The 15,016-nt window shown below is 41.0% G+C and overlaps 1 long non-coding RNA gene across 1 annotated transcript; it reads right to left on the bottom strand.

Annotated features, from left to right (window-relative positions):
* Positions 1-4,878: 4,878 nt before the first annotated feature.
* LOC117098071 lies at positions 4,879-13,719 on the bottom strand. The gene is made up of 3 exons (XR_004443161.1): positions 13,611-13,719; positions 12,850-12,982; positions 4,879-5,022 (listed from the first exon to the last, which is right to left on the bottom strand). It is a non-coding gene; the product is annotated as an uncharacterized LOC117098071 (long non-coding RNA).
* Positions 13,720-15,016: the final 1,297 nt, after the last annotated feature.

The raw sequence follows: 15,016 nt of genomic DNA, 5'->3' as shown, positions 1-15,016 counted from the left end.
TGCAGTGTGGGGATTCTGTATAAAATCCCTTCCCCCTGGTTCTAGGTACTGGCCACCCTCCCAGGGGATGTGAGGTACTTCTGCAACCTCCTTCCTCCTCCTGCTTCTCTCCAGCCTGTGCAGTGCGGGGAAGAGCACCGGCTCTCATGCCACACTGCTGGGGTCTGCTTTTGTGCTTCCCCACCTCGTGGCTCTGAGACCTTAGCCAAGCACTCTATCTTCCTGGGGCTGCTGTAACAAAGCACCACAAGCCGGGTGGCTCAGAACAGCAGAAATATGTGTCTGCAGGCTGCACGTCACATGTGTTAGTAGGATTGATTCCTTCTGAGAGCCACCAAGGAGACTGTTCCAGGCCTTACTCCCAGCTTCTGGTGGTTTGCCAGCAATCTTTGGCATTCTTTGGCTTGTGGCACCATAATTCCAGTCTTTTTTTTTGTGTGTGACAGAGTCTCTCTCTGTCACCCAGGATGGAGTGCAGTGGTGCAATCTCAGCTCACTGCAATTTCAGCCTCCCGGGTACAAGTGATTCTCCTGCCTCAGCCTCCTGAGTAGCTGGAATTATAGGCACCCATCACCATGCCCAGCTAATTTTTGTGTTTTTAGTAGAGACAGCATTTCACCATGTTAGTCTCGAACTCCTGACCTCAAGTGTGCTGGGATTATAGGCGTGAGCCACCGTGGCCGGCCATTACATGGTATAATCACTATGTATGTGTGTCTGTGTTTTCACATAGCGTTCTTTTTGAAGGACACCAGTCATATTGGATTAAGGGCCCACTCTACTCCAATAAGACCACATCTTAACCAATTACATCTGCAACCATCATATTTTTGAATAAGGCCGCATTTGGGGTACTGGGAGTTAGAACTTCAACGTATGAATGTTGTGGAGACACAATTCAACCCATGAGAACAACAGATTTAACGTCTCAGTCTTTTTATCTATCAACCAGAGATGTTAGTAATAGCCACATTGCAGAGTTGGTGTAAAAAAGATTCAGTCATTTACTAGACAGTTGTTGTAACTAGCTAAGCCTCGAAGCCTCATGCTCAGTCATCTGGAACATGTTAAGAACATCGAGACATCTCTGGCTCACAGCCAGCAGTTGGTAAATGTGAGCCATCATAATTGTTTACAACTGCAAGTGTAGATTTTGACCCTGGGAGGATTTTTTGTTCTAGATTTAAAAACTAACACCCCTACCCCTCCCATCTGACCTTTGACCAAGGTTTTTACTACACCTATAAAAATAATAATATAAAGGAGTATGAGCCAAGTACTAAAGTCCTGAGGAGGTGATATTTCTGTGTGCCAAGCAGTCACGGAAGCCTTCTTGGGAGATGTTAGCAGACTGTGTTAGTCTGTGCTTGCAATGCTATCAAGAAATACCTGAAACTGGACAATTTATAAAGAAAAGAGGTTTAATTGGCTCATAGTTCTGCAAGGCTGTGCAGAAAGCATGGTGGCTTCTGCTTCTGGGGAGACCTCAGGAAGCTTCCAATCATGGTGAAAGGCAAAGGGAGAGCAAGAGTCTTACGTGGCTGGAGCAGGAGCAAGAGAAAGGAAGTGGGGAGGTGCTGCACACTTTTAAAAGACCAAATCTCATGAGAACTCATTCACTATCACGAGAACAGCACCAAGGGGATGGTGCGAAACCATTGACAAGAAATCGCTCCAATGATCTCATCATCTCCCACCAGGCCCCACTCCCAGCACTGGGGACTACAATTTGACATGGGATTTGGGTGGAGACATGTATCCAAACCATATTACAGACCTTGAAGATGGGGAAGGGGATTGAATAATCCTTTTTTCAAAATCCTGTTTTGTGCCTCTGATTTTGGGAAAAATCACTGATCTTCCTTGAACTTCAATTTCTCTATAAAATGGCAATAATATAGTTGTTGCAATGATTAAATGAGACAAGATAAAGTGTTTGTCAGATGCCCCAAACACAATAGGTGTTCAGTGAATTTTTAAAAAAATATTGAAGTTGTGTTGTGGGCAAAGACTTGGGCAAATTTTTAGGAACAAGACTGTGGCTTTTGGGCAGAGCACAGTTGGACTTACTGGCTCAGTAATTCCACATTTGAGTTCAACGACAACTAGTTTCTCAATGATGACACATCAGGATCAAATACCCCAGGGACCTCTCCTGCAATTGCCGTTCTCTTTGAAGAGACAGTACCTTGAAATATGGCCACAGGAGGTCAGTAGCGTGCTGTGGTTCTACACAGAAGCAAAACACTGCGTCCCCTCTCAGCATCTTTAAGCCATCAATTCCTTGTTGTAAATTAAGAATATGTTATTTCTTCCATATTTTCAGAGAAATTGACAGGTTACCAGGAAGGAAATATGCTTTCAGCTTGTAAGATGGAATAGGCAGGCATTAACTGATTTTTAAAGACTTGTATTATGACACTGCTGTGTTTGAAGAAATTTTTGTAGTTGTTGTTGTTGTTTTAATGAAACCTACGTTTTGGTCAAGAGTGTTACCACATCCAGATCACAACTTTTCTAAGGAAATACACTCAAAGACATCTAACATTAGAATGAGATTAATCATAATGTAAGACTTCTCAGATGTTTGCAGCGGGGCTTCAGTATCTTAGATCTTATCACGATGGGCGATTGCTTGTCTTTTTCAAGCTTTGATTTCTCATCTTTAAAACAGGAATGATGCGGCTATTGTCACAATGAAGTGAGGAAATGTAGTTCAAGTGCCGATCACCAAGCCCTAAACATTTTGTGCTTCTGTATGCCCAGTATCCTTCCTATTTGGGGAGAATCCGAAGATGCGTGAGGGACAGGGCTTGCCTCTACCGCAGTGGAAGTCAAAGTGGGACAATGTTTTTTCACCTCTTTGACCCCTGGCTGCTGGAGCATGGTCATGTGACCAAAGCGTGGCTGGGCATCTCAAAGGCTCAGCCACTTGCATATTATTTGTGATGGTATAACAGCAAGTACCTGGGATCAGCAGGGCCCTGCAGGATGTTGGTGGGGCTTTGCCTACCTTCATTTCTGCCTAAGCATGCGGAGTTTTCCCAACAATGCTGGGAGCTAATTTATATCCTTCTAACAAATTCAGGTTAGCCAGAAAATCTACTTTTGTTTGCAACCCAAAACACTGAAGAGTGCAAGCTTCAAGTTTAAGTGCAAAAGTACTGGTTAAAGGATTCTGGCTGGTGGATAATAGAGTTTCTCCTGAGTTTTTTTTTCCACAGTACAATCGATGATTGTAAAAGAAAAGCTGAATAATTGAAAAAAGGCCTAGTGTTTTGACATGACAATAGAAATAATATTTACTAGACACACAGAGCAGGGTTTCAACCATCCTGTAATTGTCAGCCATGCAGCAGGGCTGTCTGAGGACGCTGTGCATGTAAATCATAGCTGTTGCCTGGATGAGATAACTAGGTTCCGGGTGGCTTCCCCTTCTTCTGGCTTCAGAGGTTGCACCCAAGCTTGGTTTCCCATGGGCCCAGTGACTTCCTCTCTCATACCGCACCCCCGTCCAACACACCAGACCTTCAATGAGACTAAATGGAAATACCTCTGAAATCTACTGATGAGAGAGCAGTAGAACTGACACTGTATATATGTGTGTGTGTACATACTTCAGTATCAAAACAGAAATTCCTGTGAATAAATTGCATAACAATACCATGTGGCCCCTCACCGGTGCATCCGAAGGTAAACAGCTTCTCTTCAGATGATGTTAGAATAATCATTTGTTCAGTTATTCAAGTTAAATGTCATCGACTTTTGAAATGTTTCATTGTGATTTAAAGCCTATAACTAAAAACAAACCCCACACCACCACCACAAAACAAAAACCAAAAAATAAAAGCAAACCACTGCTCTTTGCTTCTCAAACTCTCTCACTGCCTGATATCACACTCACCAGGACAATTTTCTTGGTGACAGAACCTCCATTTCCTCACTGTCTCCCTCATCCGCTACCCTACCTCCCATCAGCCCTGGCCTTAGGAATGAAGTGGTCAGAGAAAATGATCTCCTCATAAATGTCTGATGAAAACGGGCTTGCCACTCTGTAATATGGGAAGACATTTGTATCATCTATATTCTAGGTTGATCATAAAACCATCTTATAAAATTGGTTAATTATGCTGGAGTTCAACTGTTTATTATGTCAGACAAGTAGGGTTTTGTGGCAGGTCTGAGATGAAGAGATTGGTAGTCAGGGAAGACTTAATTTATGGCTTTTACTACCAGTAAAATCTGAAGCCTTGCAAAACCTCAATGGTGCCCAATTATATAAAGCCAAGGTAATTTTTCTTGCATCATCAATATTTAAAAGCCACTTGGCCGACCATGTTGGGACACCTATGTTTTGAAGCATGTGAGGAAACATCTGTGCGCACATTTACAGTATTCTATCGAATAATATGCTTCAAATTCAAGAGGCGTTATTTCACATTAGTAATGTTTACAGATATGTCTGCATCCATTGTACCTAAAAGAAAGTTAAAATGAGACAAAAATCTGGGGAAAAAAAGGTGGCAGCTCATTTCCTACAATTTCCTTTGCTTTTTAAACTCTTACTTTCAACTTAATGCTTTTTGCATGATAGTCTTCCCCTTTAATTCTTAAATTTTCCAAATTGACGTTAAAGTCTTTAGTGACTCCTTTTAATACCAAATAACTCTCTCTTTTTTTCTTTTTACCAACTCTGTAATATGCAAATGTATGTCTGGAGTACCATAAAAAGGATTTTATTTTTCAAAATAAGCAAAGGGAGAATGTAGGTAACAAAATCTAATACAGAAGATGCATTTGACATCATAGTATAGTAGAAAAAACCAAGTTATTCTTTCTTGCATCATTGATGTTTACAAGTCACTTGATGAGCCATTATGAAATATCTCTGTTTGTAGCATGCAAAGTTAACAGCTGGGTTACATTTATAGCATTCCACTCAATACCATGCCTCGGAGTCCGGGTTGAGAATTTGTAATTTGCAATTGATAGGCATACTTGCCTTCAGACATTGGAAAACTCTGAAATAGAAAAAATAATGGTGAAGATGTTATAAAGTATTTTTTTCCCTCTGGCAAGTAAAAGATTAATTACTGATAGTATACCAGCTCTTTCTTACAAGAAATCATCCTAAAATCCTAAAATATCCTAAAATATCCTTTCATATCAGAGTCATATCTAGAAGCCTCTTTCCGTGTCTGTCCTAAAGGACAAAATGCCCACCCTCCAACAGTTGAAGACAGATTTTTCATGGGGCATAATGTTGAATTTTGTGATGAATCTTGCTGAATTCTTCAGCCTTTGGCAGCAAAATGTGGCTGGGAAGAACGTGGACTGTGTGACTTCACCACAGCAGCTCAGTAGATGTCCTGGGGCTTGAACTTTCTGAACTTTGGCTCACTCTAATGAAATGGGAAAAACAATGGCAACTTTATAGAGTTGTTTCAAAGACTCTATGAGAATTACAATAATAGCTAAGATTCTTGAAAAAATTTCCATTTGCCAGACACTGACTAGAAAGCTTGATATAGACTTGTCGTTTCACACAGATCAAGTCTATATGGAAAAGGCACTTCAGGAATTAGGCCACAGAAATGTGAATTTATTCCTCCTTCCTCTGTCATTTTAAATTCTCATAAAAGGGACTCTGTTTTTTTTTTTTTTTTTTTTGAGATGGGGTCTCACTCTGTTGCCCAGGTGGGAGTGCAGTGGCAGGATCATAGCTTCATGCAGCCTCCAACCTCTAGGCTCAAGTGATCCTCCTGTCTCAGCCTACTGAGTAGCTAGGACTGTGTGCCATCATGCCTAGCTAGTTAAAACAATTTTTTTGTAGGGGTCTTGCTATGTCTCCTAGGGTGGTCAGAGACTCTTGGCTTCAAGCTATCCTCCTGCCTTGGCCTCCCAAAATGCTAGGATTACAGGCCTGAGCCACTGCACCTGGCCAAGAATGATTTTTTTTTTTTTTTTTGAGATACAGTCTCGCTTTGTCACCCAGGCTGGAGTGCAGTGGCGTCATCTTGGCTCACTGCAACCTCCGCCTCCCGGGTTCAAGGGATTCTCCTGCCTCAGCCTCCTGAGTAGCTGGGACTACAGGCGAGTGCCACTACGCCCAGCTACTTTTTTGTATTTTTAGTAGAAACAGGGTTTCACCATGTTGGCCAGGCTGGTCTCAAATTCCTGACCTCAGGTGATCTACCCACCTTGGCCTCCCAAAGTGGTGGGATTACAGGCGTGAGCCACCGCACCCGGCCACGAAGAATGATTTTTAATGAGAATCTAACAGCTTAAAGGACACAGCTATGTACCTTACCATTTCCCTATAGTTGAAGCGCCTTAAGATTTTTTTCTACTTTTTGTTTGTGTTGCAAAATGAGTATTATAATTTAATCCCTTTTCTGTTGATAGGTGTGAATAGTATTTTGCTTAAAGTTTTAAAATTACTAATTAATTGAATCATAAAAAATTACCAAAATTTGTATTTCCTTTTATAAAACTGCTTATGCCTTTTTCCTATTTATTTATTGTCTTCATGTTTTTCTTATTGATCTATAAGAGTTCTTCATATGCTAAGTATATTAACTTTTTATTCATTAACTGTTGCAAAAATTTACACCTCTCTTTTTGTCTTTTAATTTGGTTTATGGTAAGTTTTAAGGTTCATAAAATTTATAGCTTTATGGGGTTATAAAGTCTATTAGTCTTTTTTCATTATGACTTCTTCCATTGTTTTTATATTCTAAAAGCTATTTACCTTCCAGAGATCAGAAAGATGGTAAAGTGCTTTCTTCTAAGTTTATTTTTGTTTTTCAATTTAATGCTTTGGTTAATCTGTAATTTGTTTTGATGCATGGTGTGAGAGGAGAATGAGAACTTTCTTTTGGCCTAACCACAATGACAGGCCCTTATATCTACCTGTTAAAATAAATGAAAAAAGACATCCAAGCCAAATACTCAAAGCCAAGAAATCGATTAATAGATTTTCTTCTTGGAAATACGATCTTGTTACAAAGGAAAAAAGCTTAGGAAACTTTCATATAACTTCAGGTTTAGCCCAAGATTTTTTAAACACAGGAAAATCTCTTATCTTTTTTTCTTAGTTATTCAGGCATACAGTACATTACTTTTACCTTATTTCAGAGTATTCATGTCTGGTTTTGTTGATATATAAACACTTTGAGGCTTGTCTCTCTCTCTCTCTCTCTCTGACTGTCTCTTGTCACACATCCATATCTTCTTCATTTGACTACCCCCTCACTTCCTAAACCTGATAGGAAAAAAAAAAGGGTTACCTTCAGGTGAATGAGTAACTTAGAGTTGTGATACAAAGGACTTGCTGGGTTAATTCCCTGCCATGTTGCAAGTTAAGACCTCAGGAGGGATCCTGATGGAGACTGAAGCATATACATAAATAAACCCCTAGCCAGTGCTTGATTTGAATAGATTCATGGGAGCTGGGAACAGAACTGACCAGATGCCGGACCATATGATAAACACAGAGGATCACGGTGTGGTATAAAACCCGGGTAGCTCCGTGGTACAGCTGGCCATGCATAATCTTCCGCTAATTTATAAGGCGGGAGCATCTGCTCTTTCGCTGCTACTCTCCAATTTTCTAACAACCTTATCCTTGGGTCTCTGGGTTAATAGAGCAGCCCCATGATGTGGCAGGAAAGAAAGGAGGGTTATCACCAGGGAAAAATGACACCATCCAGAATCCTGACTTTCAGAGAAAAAAGAGAGAAAGTCCTTGATACTTGGTCTTATCCTGACTAAACCTTCTTTTTTGGATAGTGTCATTTTGAAATCATTCTTTTAAATAGGGCATCTTGGGTTGCCATCACTGGATAGTGTCTTTCTCTGTAAGAAGAAAGCTTCTTTCTGCTCCTTAATCTATTAGAGGAGGCCGGGTGCTATGGCTTATGCCTGTAATTCCAGCACTTTGGGAGGCCGAGGTGAGTGGATCACTTGAGTTCAGGAGTTCAAGACCAGCCTGGCCAACATGGTGAAACCCCGTCTCTAATAAAGGTAGAAAAATTAGCCAAGCGTGGTGGCTCATGCCTGTAATCCTAGCTACTCGGGAGGCTGAGGCAAGACAATCACTTCATCCGGGGAGGTCGAGGCTGCAGTAAGCTGAGATCATGCCACTACACTCCAGCCTGGGTGACAGAGCGAGACTCTGTCTTTAAAAGAAAAAAACAAGTCTATAAGAGGAGAATTTAGGCCAAACTAAAGCTTTCAGTTAGAGATAATATTGTTTCTACTTAATTCAAATCAACTAGTATTTTCAGGGGGCTACACAGGCAAAATTGAGAAACAGGAGTTATGATGCCCTCCTGGCCCAGGAACTTCCCAAACACCCGTTGAGAAGGCCTGTCTCCCTACTCATGATTCTTTCTCCTCTTACTCTTTCTCTTTCGACTTCCTGCCAGGCAGGTTGGGGTTATGGTGGTGGTGTGCCTTTCATTACCTACTACATTAGGCTCAGCTTTCTGCTACATCTCTGTTTAGCCCCACTGATGTATTAGTTGATAGAGGCTTAAAATATTTTGATTTTAAAAGAGACATCTGACACTGATGTTAAAAGGCTCAAAGGAGTGAATATCTTAATGATGGAATTTCGTTTTCTGGAACTCATAGGTAAAATAGTTTAAAGAAATGGACGACATTACCTTCGAATAACACTTTCTGAAAGAAACTCATTGGTCTAGGGATTAGAAGAGGTTTTAGTCCTTATTCTGCCACTATTATAGCCTCTGACATTGGTCACACCACTTAATCCCTCTGAGCCTGGAGTCTTAATACCTTTTTCCTTTTGAATGGCAGAGAAAAGCAAAACAATACACTTGGACATTACTCCCTTGAGGCTTTTGGGACAGCCCCCATTTTTTTTTTTTTTTTTTTTTTTGCTGAGCCCTAGAAAGGTATCTGAGGAACCTTCAATTAGAAAGTGGGAGTATACTCCAACATGTAGATAACCTTCTTGTGTGTAGTCCAACCTAGGAGGCATCTGACCAAAAAAGCTTAAAACCATTTTGCATTCCCTGGCACTCGAGTCAGAAGAGTACATGGATCTGCCACTAACGCGTGGACTGGGATCACGACCTCATTCATTGCCCCGAGATCCTGTACCTTGGTATTTCCCCAAAATCTTTAAAATGGGTAAAATGAGAGTATTACAGGGAGAATTACAGGATTTTAGAAGTCCATGGGCAAGCAGCCTCTTAACTACAGACACTACGCCCTTTCTTGCTTCCAGCTTAATTGGGTATTGTTTTCTGTTGGGGAAATGACTGGGGTCTTTGAGCTGTATTTTGATTGGTTGTTTTCTCTTGGGGAAATGACTGGGGTCTTTGAGCTGTATTTTGATTGGCACTACCATTCTAGCTCTTCCAGCCTTCCCAGTACACTGTGCTAGTGGGTTGACCTGTTTGTGTACAAAGGCCACTGTCAAGGATACCGTAAAACTCATAGACAAGCTTAGGTTGCTGTCATATTGGAATTCATCATATAAATGAATTTACCCCAAAGTGTTTATGGCCAAAACACTCGATGAAAGTTACATTTATGACCTTCTGAAGTTTCCCTTTGACCCAGCATCACCTTGGCCATTTGTATTCCCTTGAGCCTCCTGCCCTCCCCATCCAATGGACAGTGGAGTAGCAAAGGCTCATGTCAAGTTGTTGAGATGATTTTTTCAGTGCTGTGTGTGCCATGGGCAAGGGTCAGGGCAAAACTTTGACCCTGTTGATCCCTTCTCACACCCTCCTTCAGCTTTACCCATTTCTCCTGGGCCCGCGTGCCATCTTTGAATGCCCTCAATTTCTCACCATGTCCTGCTCAAAGACCGTATTCACTGATGGTTCGCTGGCTTTTGGTATTATAAAGATTCCCAAACTCCTCTGATCATAAGAATCACTTGGGCTGCTCACCTTGTAATTCTGAGTCAGAAAGTTTGGGGTGGGGCCTGCTGATCTGTGCATTTAACCAAGATTCCGGGTGAGTCTCATGATCATATGAGTCTGAGACACATGTATTTAATGACTATGAAAGTTGAAAGATGCCCCTGAGATCATTTAAACCAGTGGTTCTCAAAGTGCAGCTCCCAACCAGAGCATCAGTGTCACCTGGGATTTGTTAGAAATGCAAATTAATGACTCTGTGAAGCAGGAACTCTGAAGGTGGGGCTCAGTTCCCCGTGTTTTCACAAGCCTTCCAGACAATTCTTGCATAGGCTAGAACTCCAGACTTACTGATATAGACCAGCCCTCTCCTGTTGTCCTCTATTTTACAGATAAGGAATGTTGGCACTCTGTCTATCACTTTGGGACCTTGGGTGCTGAGGTTGGGGAGTGGGACAAGTGCTACAATCCCTAGGTAATTGTGAACAGGGTGAGAAAAGAGATGGTAGAGGGCTCCTGAGAATGGGGCATCAGTGGCGTGATCCTCAACTTCCAATTCCTATTCCCTGAGCCGGAGGTCTTATCGGTAGACAAGGACTCATGTTTGCTGAGGGTGCTGCTAAAAGACACTAGGTGTCTGAAGGGCCAAACTTTGGTGGTAAACTAGAGCTTAGATGTTTATAGTAACTCTCCACTAAGAAATCCCCTGAGAACCCAGCCACCAAGAAGCCCCAGTTCCTCTAGAGAAAGTCGTGTCTCACTCTTAGAGAAGTTTCAGCTCTGCTTTTGGTGGTTACTGCCTGCTCATTCTCAGGATGGTTCATGAAAGACTCTTCTACTTAGCGCTGTGGAAGAACCATCTGAATTGCAAGCTGTGGGTAGATAGTATTGTGGTGTAATCACACATCTTCTTGTCACACTGGTGGGAAGGATCAGGGGTTCAGCATAGTTCAACCATCCCTGTTATTCTCAAAACCAGTGTTCCCAAACTTCAGTCATTTGGCTATAATTTTCACAATGTTTCTAAATTCAAGTACAATATGTATTGTCATTTTATCTAATATTTTTAATTTGCTCAACTTAAAAAAACTAAGAATATTTTCAAAATGATTGTGAAGATAGTACAGAGAGTTCTCACATATATACCCCACACCTGGTTTCCCCTGTTGTTAAAATCTTATATTAGTATGGTACACTTGTCACAAATAATGAACTAAATTAATTGATACATTATTGTTAACTAAAGTCTGTGCTTTATTTAGTTTTTACTTAATGTTCTTTTCTTTTCTGTACCTGGATCCCATTTAGGGTACCACATAAATTTAGTCATCACGTTGTATTTGGGTTCTATTCCAGACCTAATAAAAAGTGAACTGATAAAAGAAAAAAAAAAAAGTGAACTGATGCAAAAGAATGACACTCTGGTTAAAGCTATTGCTGTGAGTATTAAAGCCCTTTGTCTCTGATCCAAGAGTCTCATGTCTTCTGCCAGCATCTAAGAAACACTGACAAGTCAATTAGTTAGTCTCCAAATAGGGTAAAGGCTCAGATATCTTACAGTTCTTGACAACTTTTTTGTTGTACAACTGAAGAATTCAAAAAGGGTAAAAAATGTATCAAGTTCTTAAATATTTAAACTAATTCAATTAAATTATAAAAGACTCCTTAAAAGTGATGGTTAGAAGTTGCCAGATTCATAAACAAAGTAATAAGGTTTATGAGTTGAACTTAAAAATTCAAGGAATAATGAGGAATTTGAATTTGTAATTTTAATAAATAAAGTATTAATTTAAGAAAATCACAGTATCGCCTTAGTACTTTTTCCTGCCTATAAAAGCCCCTATCAAGGATGCCACAAAACTCATCTAGATAAGCTTGGGTTGTCATATTGGAACTCATCATATAAATAAATTTACCCAAAATTGTTTATGACCATGAATGACAAAGCTTTAAGCACATTTGCATTTTAGCATAAGGTGAACAGTTGTTCAAAGAATGAATGTCTAATGGTGAAATTTTGCCACCAGTGTGGGGCTAGTGTCCCTCGTGTCACATTATGAGGTTAGCTTCTTTCACAGATTCAAAGGATAAAACAAGGACCCTCTACTTTGTCTCTACTGAATCCTCGAGACCTAGAACAGGCACATAATTGATGCTTATTAAAGTGGTACAAATTAATGACCAGATTTTAGCCAGGGCCAGATTTCAGTTTTAGAAACATCGCTCTGGCTGTAATATGAAAGTTAGATGGAGGTGGTAACACTAGAGAGGAGACCAAGCAGGAAGTCGGTGGCAAACCCTGACAGTGGACACACAGCCATGGCTTCTAGGGTTTTGGACTAAAATCCTATCCTCTTCAGCAAATAACTAGTCTCATTCTGGAAAACATCTGTTGGCTTATTAGTGGTCCCTGAGGGAGGCTGAAAGTCTGACCCCGGGGTCCCCTGTGACCATGTGGCCCACACTTGTCATCATGAATGGGTTTTCTCTGGACCACTAAGCCATGAAGCAGGAGGAGCTTAGCAAGACTGGATCCAATCTTACAGCACAAATAAAACTGCAGGATGTCAAGGATCAATGGAGAAGGTGACCTGCTCTGTGGACATGAGACCTAGTCAGTCTCTCATTTTCTCAATGTACTCATGAACAAATGTCTGTGCAGTAGAGATGGGGGTCCCATGTGGCTCAGAAGCATAGGCCTCCTCTCACTGAGGCTGATCTGGCTGCTGCAGGCCTGAGTGTCCCGTCAGCCAATGGCAGGAAGCAGCCTGTGAACATCTTGGAGGGGGCAGTGATTTGTCCTCAAAGGCGTGGACCCATCCAGATTTGGGTTTGCCTTCTGAGCCCATCATACTCATGTGACTTATTGAATGTCTTAGTCACCACGGGTGTTTTACCAAACACTGCTTCTGACTAAGAACTCAGTTGGCTTTGGGTCTGCTTACTTACGGTCAGTTACCTGGGCCACTGACCACTCTCAATGTTCTTTTCTGCACGTGGATCTTCAGGCTGACCTATTTCCTGGCTTGTAGGTTTGACACACTTTTCTTTCCTCTTTGAATGGTAGGTACCTTGAAGCTACCTGAAAAAAAAAAATTGGCTTGGGTAGGAAGGCAACACCCTAGATTTGTTCTTTGCCTGAGGCTTCCTCTCTGTTTGGCTGAGAAGTCTTAACAGGCCTTTGAGAAAGGGTGTGAGTAATGGTTTTATCATCTGCAGCTCTGGTTCAGTTAAGTGCTATTGTAAGCCTCTTTACGTATCAGTTGGCTTTTCAACACTTATAAGTCTCATCTTTTTGGATGCTCTCTACTTTCCTCCAACTCTGCTTGCGAACTTGCCACTTCTTGTCTTAGTTGATCACTGTTTTAAAAACCTGTTTATAGACAGCAAAGAGCAGCCAACACAGATTGACATTCGGATTCTTTCCAATAGCTTCATTTGAAGTAATAGGAGATGTGATCTGCTTCTCCAGTTATCGTAGGTAATAGTTTTGCCAAATGTTTTGTGACAACAGAACAAGGGTGGTCAACATTTTAGCCTGAAATACCCACGTCCCCATCACCTGTGATTCTGTCATCATACCAATGCCACATCTGAAGTTTCAGTTTTGGCAGCACCATGCACGTTTCTGCATTATTTAGGGCAAGTGCTAAGCTGCTGTAAAGAGAGGCCAAAATGCCCTGGTTTAAATATGATAGATATTTATTTACCTCACTTATTACAGTGCAGTACAGTGCAGGTTCTGTTCCAGGAAATCGTTCAGGGACTCATTTGAGTGAAGTCAAGCAATTGTCTTCAAATCATAGCTTCCACAGCTACTGAAGACAGAAAAAGGAAGGGTGATTTGAAAGTAAACATCTTTCAGAAGAGGAACTGGAAGATGAACATACCAATTTCATTCATTTCCATTTGGTGAGAACTCAGGTAACTGGCTACATCTAGCTGCAAAAAGTTTGAAAAAAGTCATCTCAAGCGGGGCAGCCCCACCCAAGAAAAAGTGAGAATAGTTTTGGGGGGATAAGCAAAATTAGAGTCAGCATGCTGGTCTACCTTATTCTTTATAGTGCTTATGTAGCATACGACTTAATAGACATACTGTAATTTTTCAACCATGTCCCTCTTGGAGGATTTTTAGATTGTTTCCAATGTATTGCTGTTATAATCCCTCTTTATGCATAAATATTTGTGCCCTGTAATTTTATAATTTGTGTCCAAACTGCCCTCTGAAGTTGTGTTATCCTATCCTCACACTAAGGGTGTGCTGGCTTCACCATGGCTTCACAAAATTTTGTCTTATCTGACTTTTTAGTTTTTGCCAATTTATTAGGTAAAAGATAGTCTCCTGTTTTAGCCCGCATTTAAAAAATTATGTTTAGCATTTTTTCCTTTCTTTATAAAATCATTTTCTTCTTTCCTTCCTTTCTCTTCTTTCTTTCTTTCTTTCTCTCTCTCTCCTTCCTTCCTTCTTTCCTTCTTTCTCTTTCTTTCTTTTTCTTTCTTTCTTTCCTCTTTCTTTCTTTCCTTCTTTCTCCTTTCTTTTTCTTTCTTTCTTTCCTTCCTTCCTTCCTTCCTTCCTTCCTTCCTTCCTTCTTTCTTTCTTTCTTTCTTTCTTTTCCTTCCTTCCTTCTTTTTTTTTTGAGAGAAGTCTCACTCTTGTCCCCCAGATTTGAGTGCAATGGCTTTATCTTGGCTCACTGCAATCTCTGCCTCCCAGGTTCAAACGATTCTCCTGCCTCTGCCTCCCAAGTAGCTGAGGTTAAGGTGCCTGCCACCCCGCCCAGCTAATTTTTGTATTTTTTAGTAGAGATGGGGTTTCACCATGTTGACCAGGCTGGTCTTGAGCTCCTGATCTCAGATGATCCACCCGCTTCGGCCTCCAAAAGTGCTGGGATTACAGATGTGAGCCACCGCGTCTGTAAAAGAAGGAAGGTCCCTTCCTTCCTTCTTCTTTCCTTCCCTGCCTCCCTCCCTTCCTTCCTTCCTTCCTTCCTTTCTTCCTTCTCTCTCTCTCTCTCTCTCTCTCATTTTGGAACTGCCTGTTCTAATCCTTTATCATCTTCCTGTTGAGTTTTTGGTAAGTTTTCACAATAAATTTTAATAAGAATTTTATAGATGC

Source organism: Trachypithecus francoisi, unplaced genomic scaffold (assembly GCF_009764315.1).
Source record: "Trachypithecus francoisi isolate TF-2019V2 unplaced genomic scaffold, Tfra_2.0 Lachesis_group15, whole genome shotgun sequence".
Classification (NCBI taxonomy): Eukaryota; Metazoa; Chordata; class Mammalia; order Primates; family Cercopithecidae; genus Trachypithecus; species Trachypithecus francoisi.
The sequence above is the reverse complement of the archived record's forward strand: the minus strand, read 5'-3'. Positions and strand labels throughout refer to the sequence as shown.